At 36.8% G+C, this 15164-nt stretch overlaps 1 non-coding gene across 1 annotated transcript; it reads left to right on the forward strand.

The window, feature by feature from the left end:
• Window positions 1-12176: 12176 nt before the first annotated feature.
• LOC113691153 (small nucleolar RNA R71) lies at window positions 12177-12283 on the forward strand. Its single transcript, XR_003448566.1, has one exon. It is a non-coding gene; the product is annotated as a small nucleolar RNA R71 (small nucleolar RNA).
• The last annotated feature ends 2881 nt before the right edge of the window (window positions 12284-15164 follow it).

Consider the following 15164-nt stretch of genomic DNA (forward strand, 5'->3'; position numbering starts at 1 on the left):
CAGCCTAGTTTTATTATCAAAAGGAAAAGTAGCACAGCAGCAATGAATTTATTGTTTTCTCTTTTTTTTTCCTCCTCTTAAAGTTCTTAATTTTTATTTATTACGTATTCGTGAAGGACTTTAAGACCAGGGCCTCAAACGAGGCTTTGAACGCTCATTTTCTTTTTTTGCATTGGCAATAAATAATAAAATGGAAGTCCAATTAACAAAAATTTTTATCACAAATCTTGTAAATAATTTGATATATGAGTTATAATCCATATGTTTTAGTTTGTACTTAAATCGTTCTAACAGATATTGCAATGTTACCACAACCACGTAAATGGTTAAGATTTTGCTATTTAAAGGAGATAAAAAGGATTTCCTACTATCTAATAGCATGTTTCTGCAGATCTTTAGTTAACATCAAATTTTTCTGCAGATCATTAGTTAAAATCAATCACACAGTTTATACATACCATGACACTAACCTAAATTAACAACTATAAGAAATCAACATCCAGCAACAGATGAACATAATTTGAAATATCTCTACCTTTTATATGGCCCATGATGACCGACTTGAAACACAAGAACTTTTACTTTTGCTTATGTATTAACTTTCACTTAGATTAGGGCTCAATAACTTGAGTTTTTCAATCTTGTTATTGTGAATTTGAGAAATTTATTCTAATCGATTCGAAAAAAAAAATGTTTTCTTAGTTTAGCTGCCTTCCACATCAATCCTAATGTACTTTGAGTGTTCTTGAATTCTTATTTAGTTCCTTTGAGTGATTGACTTCTTATTGACCAATAATATCAGATTTTATTTCAGCAACCAGCAACACATCAGTTTGCCCATTTGTTTCTCCTGACCACATTGTCGACTATGACCTTGTGGAGAATAATTAAAATTAAGTAGGGTTTTGTTAAACTTTATGGGCTGTGATATTAACCTTTGTGTGAAATTTTCAGAACTTCATTCTTTTTTGGATAAAATACCAAAGAACTCTATGTGGTTTACTAAATGTTTAATTTAACTCCCTCTGATTTGGAAACCTACACTATAATTCCCTGTGGTTTCAACTAATTTGAAAATTGGACGGAAAGCATCCAATTTAACGGTTATACATGAAATGTCAATATTTCTCCTATATAAATGAACTCCCTATGGTTTGTTGAATGTTTAATTTAACTCCCTTTAGTTTGAAAAATTACACTATAACTCCCTGTGATTTCGATTAAATTGAAAATTGAATGGAAAGAATCTTACATATAGTAGGGGTAATATTAACATTTCACCTACAACCGTTAGATTGGATGCTTTTTGTCAAATTTTCAAACATCACAGAGAGTTATAGTGTAGGTTTCCAAACTAGAGAGAGTTAAATTGAACATTTATCAAATCACAGGGAGTTTTTTGGTATTTTACCCTTCTTTTTTTCTTGTGAAGTGGAAACGCATCATTCTTCCAGTCAAAGTAGATATAAATTGCTTACCATAGAGTGAAAAAAAAAAAAAACGAGTAGAGTGATACAGTTTGAAGTTTAGACATCATTGACCCATAAATCTGCATAAAAAAATGCTTAGTTTAAGGTTACTTGAATGAAGTGCACTCAAGAATCATGTGGAAGAACTTATAGAAAACTGCAAACCAGATACCTGAAATAAAAAACTATAAACAACACAAGGAAACACCTACTTTTAAGGAAACACCAAGTGCAAATACTCAACAATCACGTTAGAGAACTTATGAAAACAGCAAACTAGATGTCAAAAATAGGGGTAAGGGGTTCACACCAGTGTGTAAAATTAATCTTTAATCGTAACAAATTGTAAATTATATGTTTCATCATTTTAAACCATTTTGTATAACAGGAAAAGATTTTGGGCCACTATTATATCGATTCCACACGTAACCTTAAAAGCAATATGCATCTTCTAAGATCCTCGAATTTTAAGCCAAATCTCGCGGTTTTAAAGGTTGGGAAGAGTTGAGCTTTATCAAGTTGTTCCTGCACCGTTGTCAAGAAATAGAGTCATGAACAAATGCATTGGAGATACCATTAATAAAAGATATTTAAAAAGAAGAAGAAAATGGAGGTGCATATTTTAACTCATGAACTATATCGAGTGCCTCTGTTTCTTTATTCAAGAAGTCTAATCAGTAGCTTTGCCTGAGCTTTAAGTTTATTAATTTGGCCATATCCTAAGCCGGGGCTCATGCATCTTGTTCACTTTGCTTCCCAGTTAGCCTAGTTATGAAGTTTTCAGTGGCTTTCCAGCTAGTTCTCTTCCTATTTATTTCATGATTGTTCCTTTGTCGTGTGAAGTAAGAGATAGATTTTCAAAGGTGTGTAGTCTTTTTTAGCTCGTAGCCACGCAAAAAATTTTACTTTCCCAGATTACAGCTAAATTTGTATCAACCAGCTAACTATGGAAGCAGCCTATTGAAATATATATTGATGTCCACCTATATGTATCTGAGTGCACTACAAAACACTTCCCAGTCTTAGTGTAGTTTTTAGGATGGAAAGGACAATTTCCTACATGCATTTTCTTTTGATTTTTTGGGGAAAAACCTAAATGTAGTTTTTGATCATCTCATTCATTACTTCTATGAAAATTTTAGGAGATTTTTAAGTTGAAAAAAAAATGCTTGTGAAGTCTTTAAATCGCCACCCTTTCTCTTTTATTTTTTTTTTTGCATAGAAAAAATAAATTCGAAAAGAGAATTCCACAAAATTAATTGCAAGCTAGTGTAATGGCCTTCTTTTTCATTTTCTAAAATAACTTGTGATTGGCATGCAACAAACTTCAGAGTCCATATGGATTGCTATTTTTTTGGAATTTTTTTTATAGAAAATATATTATAACAATGTAACGTATTTAAGATAAATAGATCATTGAAAAATATATTCATGAAAAAAGCGTAAAAACTTTTTGGTTTCTCTACTGGATTTACTAGATTCGTTGTAATGTTCTAATGAATTTGTAGCCTGTAGGGGGGCTACCTCTCCTCTTGAGAATGCTCTCTCGAAGAATTTACAAACAAAAAAAAAAAAAAAGAACCAGTGACTATCTTGGATTATTTTGGTAGTTGTAACGTGTAATGTGGTAATTAACCTTGTATACTCCGTAAAAGTGCCTTAAGAATTTTTCAAAGAAATTGTTAGGGTAATTAGTTTAAAATGCCCCACAGAAATTGTAGAACAAGTATGTTATATTACTTTATTCAAGCTTGGCTATGATGGTATCAAGCTTTTCTTGAAAAATAAATTGCTTTGTACTAGTGTTTATATTTTTTTTTCTTCAGAGATGACAATTATTGTATAACTTATCTAAAGTTTAAAGAATGCCAAATCATCTTAGGAAACATGGACATGTGAGCTTGGAATGGTTCATTGGAAAAGTGAACAGCACCTTGTAATTCATCCTTTCCTATCACAGCAGAATTTTTACATCCTTTTGTTTGCTTTTGCATGGTTTTACCGGTAACGGATAAAAGCACTGAGACAAATATACCTACAAAACTCAAACTGAAGAAATATATATATATATATATATATATATAGGTACTTATTCTCGACAACAAGAAGGGCTCTCTCACTTTGCGGAATTTCATGCAAAACCTCAAAACTGGTGTTTTGTGCAAGTTTAAATGTAATCTTCAAGAATTCATATTCATATAAAGCTCCATGCAGTGCCATTAGTATCAAATTAATTCCGAAATCCTAATTAATTGCTCTTTTGTGTATTTATCCATTTTTTTCCATATCTTTTGCTCAGTTTTTTTTTTTTTTATTTCATGATGGTTAATTAAACTTGTAACTCCTTGAGTTGATCATTTATTTCCATGCATAAAAGAACCATAGAATGTTGCTAAATTTATTAACCATTTAGCTTCTATTTAGGTCGAGGTGCGTTCGAAAACAAAAATCGGAATGGCTTAGTTTTACGAAAGATATTAAACTTACCTTCTTGAGTATTTTTTTTTTAGTTACATAAAGAACTTCCCCCAATAAATTAAAAAAAAAAGGTCTCTATGAGTTTCATTTTTGTTTCATAAATTGTAGTGGTCCCTTTGCAGTCTTTAATTTTGTCATAACGTATAACGTACGTAAATCTTCTCTAGGGGCTGATGCAATGTTAACAAACACAAATTGGCTATCAATTTCGAAATGTTCTTATGAATACAACGGAGAACGGGGAATAGTAAAACTTATAAATTGGAGTGATTGAAGACGTAAATAGTTAAACCTACTCTCAAAAGGATTGGTGGGAAATTACTTTAATTTGGAAAATCAATAGTAAAAACACCATAAAAGCTTCAAGGGGCTCTTTGTAAATTAGCCTATTTAGTCACCATCCCATTGGCCATTATTAGGATGTGGGTATTGGGCCAGGTATAATTTTTGTCTAATTGGTATGATTGTTATACTTCTTTCATATTTTAAGATATAATTTCAACCATGAATACACTTACATATGTGTAAAATGGAATTTGTGTGGAGAGAGAGAGAACCTATGCTTCCGAACCTACGCTTCTTCTCTCATATGAACAAAATTCTTATGTACAATAAAATTACATGAATGTATACCAATTTATGTAATAAAAATTGAAGTGTACTTGCTCCAATACTAAGATGTATGGCTAGAAAATGCAAAATTGGTTAATTAAACACTTCCTTGGCAAGTTGAGGGCAAAAATGCCCACAGTACTACTTTAAATGATTGGTGGCAATTAGAGTTGCAAACGAGTTGAGTTGAGTTGAGTCGAGTTTTGATTTAATTGAATTGACCCTGGACTTAATTTACTGAATTCGAACTTGAATTCAACGAACTCTTAATGTAAAACTCGAGTTCGAACTTGCATTCAAAAATAAAAATAATTATTTTATTTTTTAAAAAAATGAATAAAATAATAATTTTTCTTAACAAATAATAAAATATTATGAATATATATGTAATTTTACTATATATACATATATACGGGGTAATTGCAGAAACCTCCCCCGAGGTTTCTAACACTAGCATTGACCTCCCCTATAATTTTTGAAATAGCATTGACTTTCCCTAAAAAAATTTAGAGCCAATTGTTAAGGTAAAAGTGTGAATTTACTAGAGTACCCCAATTGTTTTCATGTTACCAGATGAAAGCTTTAATTACTTTCATGAAAACTAACAAATCGTTTGTTAAACTACTTAAACTATTTGCATGTTAAACTAATTAAACTAATTAACTAAAGCAGTTGAGAGTCCGTCCTTGTCTGATCAGACTTGAAGCATGTTTAATCATTATTTGTAGAGGCAACCACAAGGCGCCAATAGAGGAGAAAGATGGCGCCAATTTGTGACAAGCTGCTCTTGAGGTGACAAGCAGCCTGCTTGCAGCATAAGAGAGTGTTGTGACTAATAAAATTGTGATCATTGAGAGAAGGAAACATAAGAGAAGAAGCTGGAGTTTTTGCTTAGTTCATAAGAAGTTTGTGATCCGTGAGAGAGGAAGCACAATAGGTAGTAGAAAGGAAACAAAATCTGAGCATCTACTCCAGTTAATTTGCAAGAATCACAGTTGAGCCAGTAAATTAATTTTGATGTTGTCACTTGAAGACACAAAATTTGGACATTAGCTCTTGCATGATAATAAGGCAATACCTGACTACAGTGAATGTATGTTAGCTCTTGCATCATGACTTGAATGTGTCAGTAATGATCAATGGCAAATGTGATGTTATTCTAGTTGTTTTCAGACTTGCTGCTGTACTATTCTGTCTGCTATTTTAGTTGTTCAAGACATGTTTATCAATGGATGATGTATCATGATCTATTTTTTGATCTTCGCAGCTCTTGTATAAACATGATGTATTAGTCATTGTCTGAGTTCATGACTAGTCTATGATACAAATATAGAAAATTTTAGTACAATTGTAAGGTGTTATGATTTCCTCTTTACTCAATAACTGTCACTTTTGAAACTTAGGATGACTCTTCTTCCTGCTTATGACATATATGTCCACTATGAGGGAAAACAAGTGAGAATTCTAAATGTCGATCTAATTGGCTATTGTTACATTAATTTGCTATTTTATGTTGTTGACAAGGTATTCAGTGAAGTCCCTGGGTATCTGAATAAGTTAATATACATGAGGTGCATAATTCCTAAGATAGGTAGCATGTTTGATATTACAGATGATGATAGTGTTAGTGAAATGTTCAAAATGTATAAGTCTGTAATGGTGATTAATGTGCATGTGCTAGATATGGATGTTATTCCGAGTGATCAAACCAATCTTGAGAATGAAAATGGTCATAACACTGATTTGAGTTTAGGAGAAAAAGGAAAGGACAACGTATCTGTTGTTAAGATTGATGATTCTGAGAGTGAATATAATGATTCTAGCTCTAATTCAAACTGGCTGTACAACATGGATAGTGACAATGAGAAGGATATATATGTTGATAGTATGTCTCTGGCAAGTAGTGAGAATACTGACATGTCCTTTTTCTAATTTTGATGATAATAAGTAGGGTGATATTGTTCCTAATTCTGAAAATGAAGAAGAATGTGACCCTATTCAGCAAGTTTTGAAATAAAAATGTGGAAGTACAACCCAAAAGGAGACATAGAGTTTAAGAAAGGTCAACTGTTCACTAATGTTGATGCATTTAGAACAGCTTTGAAGGACTATGTAATTCAGAAAGGATTTCCTATTGTAAGAGTGAAGAATGAAAAGAGCAGAGTAACTGCTATTTGTGATGTTGAAGGATTCAAATGGAGAATTCATGCATCACCAGTAGCAGATTCCATGACCTTTATGATTAAAACTTATCAAGGTGAACGCACATGTGTGATGGATAGGAAGAATATAGAAGCTACCGCTGATTGGATTGCAAAGAAACTAGTACCAGTGATGAGAATTCACCCTAACATGTCCACCAAAGGAGTAGAAGAATAGATGATTAAATATGGTATGCATCCAACCAAATGGCAAATTTATAGAGTACTTTCAAAAGCAAGAAATGAGATTGAAGGCAGTCACAGTGAATCCTACACCAAATTGCTAAAGTGTGCAAAACTCCTCAGGAAATACAATTCACATAGCATTTGTAAAATATATTATGATAGGCCTACTTTTCTTGTTGAGTCTAGATTTCTAAGAATATTTATTAGTTTCAAAGCTCAAAGAAATGGATTTGTTGAAGGCTGTAGACTTTTTGTTGGTTTTGATAGATGTTTTTTAAAGGTCCTTTTGGTGATGTACTTCTCACAGCAGTTACTTTAGATGCTAACAATAACATTTTTCCTATTGCATGTGCTGTGACTGAGTATGAAAATAAAGAATCTTGGAGTTGGTTTTTCCATTACTTTGAGAAGTTTTTTGGGGCATTTGGAGAAAATGGTCCTTTAACCTTCATGAGTGATAGGCAAAAGGTACATTATTTCTGAAATAGTTTTGTTCAATTTTGATTTTATTAGTCATCAGTGTAACAATATAATATTTTGGTTTTTATTTCAGGGCTTGAATCTTGCTTATGAAAAGATAGTGCCTATTGCTAGTGGAAGGCATTGCTGTAGGCATATCTGTAGCAATATTAAAACTCAATTTTCTGGTATTCGGCTTAGTAACCTGTTCTGGAAAGCAGCAAAAAACTTTGACATTGCAGGACATAATGAAGCCATGGCCAGCATAAAGGAGCTAAATATAGAAGTTTGAAAATATTTGAAGAAAATTTCCAAAATAACTTGGTGTAGATATACCTTTAATACTAGAATAAAATATGATCATGTCACAAATAACTACACTGAGTCCTTTAATGCATGGATAGGTGAGATAAAAGGGAAACCTATCTTGACACTAGTTGATGAGTTGAGGAAGAAGTTCATGAAGAAAATGCACAAGAGATGTCAGAAAGGGTGCATACTAACCACTGCTGTCACCCCAAAGATGATGGATAAACTACAAAAAATAGGACAAACATCAAGATAATGTAAACTCACTATAGCTAGTGATGAGGTATTTGAAGTGGGGGATATGAACAGGACTTACATAGTCAATTTACCAGTTAAAAGTTGTGATTGTGGAGCTTTTCAAATTTCAGGACTTCCTTGTAAACATGTTTTATTGGAGATTATCTACAAGAGACAGAAGCTAGAATCCTACTGTGACCATTGGTTCTCAAGAAATATGTACTTAAAGACATATGCAAGTATAATTCATCTAATTCCTGATAAGAAAATGTGGCCACCTATGCCACAAGTAGGCCTGTTAACGGGCCGGGTCCGGATCTAAATTAATAAATTCGGACCCGGATCCGTCATACTGGATTAATTTCGGACCCAATCCAAATACCCAACGGGTCTCTTAATCTCTCTACCGGACCCGCAACTGACGGGTCCCAGTCCGGGTAGGCTTACCTGGAAAAAGGCAAAATACCAGAATGGAGGATTGCTTATTTCTGTTTCAAAAGGAATGTTCCCAGCTACAGATCCAGAATATAGCTGAAAATGGACCCTCCAGAGTTCACCAAGCCAAGCTACGGAAAAGCTCAAAATCTTGATTTCTATTTAGTTTCGTATTGATAATAAAAAAAAAATCATCATAGCCTCAGATAAGCAGTCGGTCCTTTTTTTTTATTCAATCAAACAAAGGAACGGGCATCATATTTTTCCACATCATTCATCATGGGCCAGACATGAATGAAATCTAGTACCTCAAGTGGGAAAAGGTAAAAGCCGAAGCAAAAAAGCCGAAGCAAAGCATTAATGTAATACAGATTCAACAACACCAATCATGGAAAGCAAGCACCCAAATAGTAGCTAAAGTCAACACCTCAAGAAATTTCAAGATCCTTTTCTCATTAGATGAGGCACTACCGGTATATTAGTACTCCTACACAACCAAAATATTAGTACTCCGAGGCAGTGAAGCAGTCGGTCATTAAATTCATGGTCTTTGACAAAGACAAAATACCAGAATTGAGGCTTTCTCAGAGATGGAGAAAGCTCACCAGTTTCACGGCGGACTGGCGGAGGCAGAGCAAAAGAGAAGAGAGTGAGACTAGAACTGAGCTCCGTTTAAGGCTCGAGATGCGTAGTATATAGCATGTGCTGCCTTTCCCACTCTTTGACCCAGCACCGCGCCCACTGCATAGTCACTAGCGTCGCACATAATCTCGAATGGTAGGTTCCAATCAGGCGGTTGGATAATGGGTGAAGAGATCAATAGCTCTTTTAACCTATCAAACGCCTTCTTACATGCTTCATTGAACTCGAAGGGCACCTCTTTTTGCAAAAGTTGGAACATGGGTGCTCCAATTTTCGAGAAATTTTTGATAAATCTTCTGTAGAAACCTGCATGACCCAAGAAAGAACGCACTTCCCGCACACTCGCAGGGTAAGGTAAAATAGATATAACATCTATTTTTGTTTTGTCAACCTCAATACCCTTAGATGACACTATATGACCCAAAACTATCCCGTGCTCGACCATAAAATGGTACTTTTCCCAATTGAGCACAAGATTAGTTTCTATACACCTAACCAAAATTAATTTCAGGTTATCTAGACAGTTATCGAAACTTTCCCCATACACACTGAAATCATCCATAAAAACCTCAATAATCTTCTCAACATACTTCGAAAAGATACTTACCATGCATCGTTGGAAGGTAGCAGGTGCATTGCATAACCCAAATGGCATCCTCCGGTATGCAAATGTTCCAAACGGGCACGTGAAGGTAGTCTTCTCCTGGTCCTCAGGTGCGATAGCAATCTGGAAATAACCTGAGAATCCATCCAAAAAATAATAGTAAGCTCGACCCGCTAATCGCTCGACCATTTGATCAATGAAAGGAAGGGGAAAATGATCTTTTTTCGTGACGGCGTTCAACTTCCTATAATCTATACACTGCCGCCACCCGGTGGGCTTTCGAACTAGTACGAGGCCGCCCTCCTGGTTTGGCTCTACCGTCACCCCTGTCTTCTTCGGGACCACCTGTATCGGACTCACCCAGGGGCTATCTGAAATTGCAAAGATTATTCCCACTTCCAGCAGTTTCAAGATTTCTTTCTTCACTACCTCCATCATGAGGGGATTCAGTCTCCTTTGAGCTTGCCGGATAGGTTTAGCCCCCTCCTCGAGTCGAATCCGATGCATACATACCGCGGGGCTAATTCCCTTGATGTCAGCGATGGTCCATCCTATCGCCTGCTTATGGTCCCTTAAAACTGGAATCAATTTGTCTTCTTGAACTTTTGATAAACTCGCGGAGATGATTACCGGGAGTGTCTCTCCCTCACCCAAGTATGCATACTTAAGGTGTTTCGGCAGCGGTTTCAATTCCAAAACAGGTGCCTGCACCACAGATGGAAGTAACCTTTGGTGAGGTTCAGGTGTAAAAATGTGTGCGAGACCATACCTTATTTTTGTGGTTGGCAACGTTTGCAACGCTCCAATCACACATTTGAGCTCTTCACTCAACTCTACTCCAGACGCCGTCTCTGACTCGAAGTGCCTGGTCAAGGCGACTTCCAACTCATCCCTGCCTTCAATTTCAAAAACTTCTTGTATAGCAGGGTCAATAACATTCATAGAGAAAACAGAGATAACATTTGAATCTGACGGATATTTCATGGTTTCAAAAATGTTAAAATGAACGACATTACCATCAAATTCCATAGATAGGGTGCCCTTATTAATATCAATTTTAGTTCGAGCTGTGCTTAAGAAGGGTCTACCTAACAGTAAAGGTGAGGGGTCGTGAGAGTGTTCATCATCCATATCAAGCACGTAAAAATCAGTAGGGAAATCAATTCATTAATTTTCACTAAAACATTCTTAATCAGCACGTCAGGGTACGCATTGGTTCGGTCAGCCAGTTGGATTATTATCCCAGTCTCTTTTAAAGGTCCTAAATTCAAAGAAGCATATATAGACTTGGACATCACATTAATTAAAACTCCTAGGTCCAACATGGCCTTCCCAATCAAGGTATTACCTATCCTACAGGGAATGGTGAACATACCTGGATCCCGGCATTTCGGTGAAAGTTTCCTTTGTAACATTGCTGACACGTTTTCCTCCACCACCACTTGCTCATCTCCTTTCAACCGCTTTCGGTTGACACACAAGTCTCTCAAAAACTTTGCATATCGAGGTACTTGCTTGATCGCATCCAGTAGGGGAATGTTGATCTCCACCTTGCGAAAGATCTCCAGGACTTCTTTCTCCTTGTCTTGCTTCTTTGATTTTTCTAACCTGCTAGGAAAGGGAGGTGGATTAGTCCTAACTGCAATGATTGGATCCGAAGTTACCTTTGGATTTTTGGTATCTCTGCCCTTCTCTTCCAACTCTTTCTCGATTCGTTTCTCGTCCTTGTTCTTAGGAGTCACAGGGTCGGGTCCTTGGATTTCCTTCCCGCTCCTTAGGGTCATTGCGCTTACGTTCTTCAGGTTTAATTCAGGCTGAGACGGCAATTTACCTTGGGTTTGGGATTCTAAACGGCTGATTGTTGTGGCCATTTGACTCATCTGATTTCTTATGTCCTGCATTTCGGAGTCCGTCCAAGTTTCCTTTTGCGTAATGGTTGCCATCAGTTGTTTCATCATCTCCTCCAAAGATAGGCCAGAGTTTGGGGGCGGGGGTGGTCGGGGTTGGTATTGCTGCTGGTACCCTGGTTGCTTATTTGGCACGAAATTAGACTGCCTGTTCGGTGCAAAGTTGGGCTGCCTATTCCCTCCATAACTGAAATTCGGGTGGTCCTTCCATTCGGGATTATACGTATTCGAGTACGGGTCATAGGACCTTCTTGGCGCGGGCGCGTGACCAACCATATTCACTTGCTCTGCACTTTCTTCCTGAATCGCTGGGCACATGTCTGTAGAATGACCCATACCAGTACAAATCCCGCACACCTTGGCCTGGGATGCATTTCCCACAGCCAGTTGCCTAACAAACGAGGTCAACTCAGTTAGCTGCTGCTGGATAGAGGATGTCTCAATCTCATTCACCTTGCGTACTGGGACATCCTCCCTCGTACCGAACTGTTGTGAATTCTCTGTCATCCCCTCTATTAACTCCCTTGCTTCCCAAGAGGTTTTGTTCACTAGTGCCCCTTCACTTGCAGCATCAATTATGCTCCTGTCTCTGAAAAGGAGCCCCTCATAAAAATACTGTATGAGCATCTGCTCACTTATTTGGTGCTGGGGGCACCTGCTGCACAACTTCTTGAACCGCTCCCAATACTCATAGAGTGACTCCCCTGGGTGCTGCTTGATCCCGCAAATTTCTTTCCTTAGACTTGCAGCCTTGGACGCAGGAAATATTTATCTAAAAATTTTTTCTTCAATTGGTCCCACGTGGTTATGCTACCTGGTGGCAGGTAGTACAGCCAGTCCTTTGCACAATCCTTTAAGGAAAAGGGAAATACCCTCATTTTTATTTGCTCTTCTGTGATTCCCGGAGGTTTCATACTATTGCACACGATATCAAACTCCTGGAGATGCTTATACGACTCTTCACCTGATAAATCATGGAAAGAGGGTAAAAGATGAATCAGTCCAGATTTTAGTTCAAATGGAGTGTTATCATTCAAGGTGGGGAAGGTAATGCATAAAGGCTGCTGATTTAAATCAGGAGCAGCCAACTCCCTTAATGTTTGTGCATTAGTCATGGTTCCTTCCTCCTGGTCAGAGTCACTCGAAGTGTCGCTGAACGAATCTGTTGGTTCAACTTCTGGCTCATGTCTCTGAGATGTAGCACTGGAGTGCTCCTCTCTGAGCTGTCTGGTCTCTTTTCTTGTCCTACGCGCAGTCTTCTCTACCTCGGGATCGAAAATTAATTCACCTGTACGAGAAGAATGAGGCATACACTTGAAAAACATCAGAAAGTTAGATCAAAAATTAATTTAAAAAGAAACAAATAATAACGCCAGTCCCCGGCAACGGCGCCAAAAATTGATAGGTGCTGAACCTGTGCAATAATAATAATAAAAACCTAAATACTACTAAAAGTGTGACGGCCCCACTTCCCCATAAGGCGAACCAGAGGATTGGCGGGTCGCCTGCCTAACTCTCGCCAGGACTCACGCAAGGAAACCAACTAAACCCTTTCCACGTATAAATTAAACCCAAACAAAATTCGTCACCTGAACAAGCCAAACCTTTAAACGACCAGACTACTAGGAACACATTAACTTCGGAGAAACATTGCCATTGGACGTCCGAACGTTCACTCTTAAGTACACTTCCAACCAGTTTAACACATAACTACACTTATACATTACAAACTACAAAGTGAACTCATAAAGTTCAAATACATTCATACAAGCCAAAACTTAAGGTTTGCACTTTTCCAACTTCAAGTGACAACCCAAGACAAAAGATACATAGTCCTATTCGAAATAACATATACAAAAGCTAAAGGCAGATTTCAAGTCTCTCGATTGCCATAACCTGTTCAGGAAAACAAATAATGTGGGGTGAGCTAAAACTCAGTGGTGCCCCAAACATGCAATCATATAAAACAAATAGCAAATAATAACTCCAAGCTTAAATTCAACAAGTAGGAAAGCGTTTAACAGCACAGAGTAGGATACAGGGCTCTCAGGAGCCATTTTTCACAAGTTTGATCAAAGTTAATCGCAGTTGACCCTCCGTCAACTCTCACTATCTAAGGTCCATGTAGATTTGTTATTTTTCCTTAACACGCTCCAACCAACTTACTCCCACCGGTCCCTTCTTCTCACGAGAGGGTTTGGTATTACTCGAGTATACCTTTTTATAGCCTAATCGAGGGATTCACCCAACGACGTCACAACAAGTGGTCACCAAGTCAGGATAAGAGGCCCTCCCACCCTAAGGTGTGGTACATTCCCCTGCCTGGTGGTTTAGTTGACGAGTCCACGCTCCAGTCAACAGTTGCAAGGTTTTGGTACTTGAGTTTGGATAAGAGACCCTCCCACCCTCAGGTGTGGTACATTCCCCCACTCAGTACTTAGTTGGGGTTTCAGGGTTTTCAGTACTTGAGTTAGGATAAGAGACCCTCCCACCCTCAGGTGTGGTACATTCCCCCACTCAGTACATAACTAGTGCAAGCAAGATATTCGAGAAAACATTTCAAACAAGTCACCACTCGAAAGGCTAGTGCGATAAAGTACACACTGCTCACTTCGATGGATCAGAAAAATCACATTCCAATTATCACATAAAAGTCAAGAAAGCACTTTAACAAGTTGATCATAGAACAAGCACGGACACTCACCAAAAGTGAAGCTCAAAAATCAAGTTGGGAATCGAAGTCCACGTCCTCGCTAAACCCTAAAAGACCAAGTTTAAAAATTATAAGTTTTACTATACAAACGCTTGGTTTATATATAAAATATTATCCGGTATATAACTGGTTTATTCCCTCGGAATAAATCAATAATCCTCTTAGAATTAAAACTAATAAAAGTGATAGAATATTTCGTAGGGTTTCTTTAAAGATACTTTTCTTTCTAGAGGTGCAACTAGAACCAATTTAATTCAAACAAGTTTTCTTGCCGAACAAGTTTTCTATAGCTTAGTATTGGAACAAAATATTTCAACAAAACTTGGTCAAAAGTACTCGAATTCAAGGAACCAAAACGGACTTCACGATTCCAATTCATTTGCACATTATAACCCAAGTTGCCAATATAGAAAAATCACAATTCAAACATCAATTTCACTAGAGTTTCATCAATCATTAGACCTAGGTCTCAACAGATTCAATTCTAATCAAAAGTAAACAAAGAAAACCAAGACATCCAAACAATTCCAAACCACAAATCATGGACCTTACAAGTACATTTCGGCCAAACCACTTAAACAATTCCACCAAAAATTTAACTCTTGTAAAAATTACTCAAATGGCCAAGAGTTTCATCAATCATTAGCTCTTAGCATCAAACAATCATTCCTTACAACAATCAACCAGAAATTTAACTCAAAACATAAAACAAAGTCACGGTTAGCTCAACTCATAAACAACTTTAGGAATTCAGATATTTTTTTTTCTTCTTTCGACAACCAAAAAAAATTCCAGCAATGTCAATTCAAGATGTCCATCAAATCTCTATCTTTTACTTGCTTGAAACACTAAACACATAGCTCATAATCTGTCCAACCTAAACCAAAACAAATAACACACAATTCCAGAAAA

This window comes from Coffea arabica, chromosome 5c (genome assembly GCF_036785885.1).
Source record: "Coffea arabica cultivar ET-39 chromosome 5c, Coffea Arabica ET-39 HiFi, whole genome shotgun sequence".
Taxonomy (NCBI): domain Eukaryota; kingdom Viridiplantae; phylum Streptophyta; class Magnoliopsida; order Gentianales; family Rubiaceae; genus Coffea; species Coffea arabica.